Here is a 3,130-nt window from a genome sequence, read left to right on the forward strand (position 1 = left end):
GTCATATGAATAGTCAAATGAAATATGCAATAATCTGTACTTACCGCAGTGTTTCTAGTGTTGTTGACCTCGCTAATTCATGCTTTTTTCAGGGTTCCATAACTGAAAAGCGACAGTTGGAACCCTATTGCTAGATTGACAATGTATGCCAGAGGGTCTACCGCGAAAAACGAAAATTGTAATGTCTTTATCCGCCTCTCTATCACTTTAATACTTATGCAGGAGCGATAGAGATGCAGATAACAAAATTCCGATTTTCGATTTATCTATCTAAAAACTTTTAGTGCTGCCCTTGTACTGAACAGAGAGAGGATTTAATTTTTTTATATTTATAGTTAACTAACTAACTAACTATTTTGGCTCAGCGATCCAAAGAGAATCTTGGCCTCCGAAACGAGAGCGTGCCACCTGTCCCGATCCTGCGCAACTTTCTGCCAGTTACTGACGCGAAGCTGAAGCAGATCCGCCGCCACACTGTCTTCCCAGCGATACCTGGGCCGACCCACCGGACGGCTACCAGTCGGTCGTCCCAAGAACGCCCTCTTGACAGCCCGATCCTCTCCCATTCTGAGTAGGTGACCGAACCAGCGAAGTCTCAAACCTCATACCCGGTATGATAATAGAGAAAAATACACTACATATTAGCAAATCATAAAAACATTTCAAGCGTGAGTCGGAAAAAAAAATTGTACCTAATTAAGGGGCCCACACAGAATTACCAGATCGCCGGACCATATCAGCCTGTCAGTTGTTCATTGTTCGGAACTGTCACCTTTTGCGATTTATTAACTGGCAGACTGATATCGTCCGGCGAACTGGTAATCTGTGGTCCCCTTTAATATTGTGTGATTGTAAGTGGTATCTAGATGGGACTGATCAAATCGGTTGATTTGATCAGAAATGAATGGTATTTGCATCCGCACCTCCTGATTCGATCAGGCAATTGTATCAGATTGGCGAAAAATTTACTAATCTGGATACGCCTGTATGGAACCCCTAAGGCGCGAGTCCTAATCGCACTTGGTAGGCCAGACACGCGTGCTCGCACATCCAAAATTACAGCTTTTATATTCATTATAATCATAGGGGAAGGTTGCTATCATTGGACCGGCGCTTTGAATGGACCATCTAAATATTTTAAAACCTACGCATGCTAGACAGAGATAGTCAAGCTACAAAGTGTCCTTGAGCGATCCAAGCAGCCCCACCGCTTCCTCAGTCGCGCCGCGCTTTTCGGCGACGAGTGACGTGAGCAAGTGTGTTTCGAGCGTTGGCGATGTAATAATTACGCGAAAGAGAAACGCAAGAAGTATCATCATATTTGCATTTGTTTGAGTGTATTGACGTATGATGGTTAGAAATCTATTAATCATTAAATTTATATTTTCGTTATTTTTGTTTTTATTTTTTTGTTATTTGATACCTAGTTGCTATCAATGGACCGCATGGTCCGCATGTATGTCCTATCATTGGACTGGTCCAATCATGGCAACTTAAGACAGTTTCTTTATCTGAAGAAGTGTCCCACTTTTTGTGTTGGTGCACAGATGGTATTCTGTTATTCGACTGATGGTATACCTACTCTTAATAAAAAATAAAAAATATATTAAAAGAAATAAAAATGACAATTTCTATAAGTCTCCTTGACATCAGCAAAAAAATCCTAAGTCCATTGATCGTGACTCCGTGGTCCAATCAAGGTGACCCTGGTCCAAACAAGGCAACAGTGCGAAAAATCCTTTTCACGTTTTTAGGGTTCCGTACCCAAAGGGTAAAACGGGACCCTATTACTAAGACTCCGCTGTCCGTCCGTCCGTCCGTCCGTCTGTCTGTCACCAGGCTGTATCTCACGAACCGTGATAGCTAGACAGTTAAAATTTTCACAGATGATGTATTTCTGTTGCCGCTATAACAACAAATACTAAAAACAGAATAAAATAAAGATTTAAGTGGGGCTCCCATACAACAAACGTGATTTTTGACCGAAGTTAAGCAACGTCGGGCGGGGTCAGTACTTGGATGGGTGACCGTTTTTATAGATAATGGTACGAAACCCTTCGTTTGCGAGTCCGACTCGCACTTGGCCGGTTTTTTTCTCCTAGATTATTAAACTGTATTCATTTGTCTGTAAGGTAACGAATAAATATATTTCAGTGGTTCAAAATTATCAAACTTGTTTTAATTTCTTACATGAATTGTGTAAATTACCTATAAGGCAGCGGAATTAATTGGTCCAATGATAGCAACCTTCCCCTAATTATTCACTTCATTAATTTTCACATTACAAAGTTAAATTTAGCATATGGCATCATCAAAATGCGATATTATCACTACTTATTAAAATCGCCATAAATGAGTTGCAATTTCTATTGCAATTGCAAATAATTATTTATTTAGAGCTCATAATGTTAAATGTTTTATTTTGATGTGTTTCCCGTGGACTGGCCAAGGTTTTAAAAAACTTATGAAAGTATTTGCAAATATAACTATAGTTCGTTTTTTTTAGCATTAGAAAGAACTTGAGAGAAGGTAAGCGATCTTGACAAGTCTTTTAATTGAAAAACGCTTTTTAAAATCAATAACTATTATTACTTATGAAAGCAGAAGAATATAAATGATCGTATTAGATTCATAATTGTTACATATTTGCCGTGACTTATTTTTAAAACGTGTTTTTCAATTAAAAGACACATCAAGATTGTTTACCTTATTTCTAACTAGCTGTGCCCGCGGCTCCGCCCGCGTGGAATTCGGTCTGTGTCAGTAAGCGGCTAATTTCTAATCCTAATTTCTCTCCCTCTCCCCTGGAGGCGGAACTTGAAGTAGGTAAAGTTGACAGATGGATATGCTAGAGGACTGTAGTCCAGATAAAATATTTTACAATTAGGTACCACTAAATAAAACTACACTCCAAAGTCAATAGTTTTTCGCCCTTATTCAAATTTTACAGGTGATTTAAACGACAGAGTAGGTACCTAGTAGGTGTATATCCAGTGATCCAAAAGACTCGAGCCTTTGGAGCTCTTTTTTAGGGCTCGCCTCATCTCTTGAAGCCTAAAAGGCTAAAAGCCTATTCAGCTATTTAGCCCCCAAGCCTAGTTCTATTTAAGAGCCTAGACTCTTGGGGCTA

This window comes from Cydia splendana, chromosome 5 (assembly GCF_910591565.1).
Source record: "Cydia splendana chromosome 5, ilCydSple1.2, whole genome shotgun sequence".
Lineage (NCBI taxonomy): Eukaryota > Metazoa > Arthropoda > Insecta > Lepidoptera > Tortricidae > Cydia > Cydia splendana.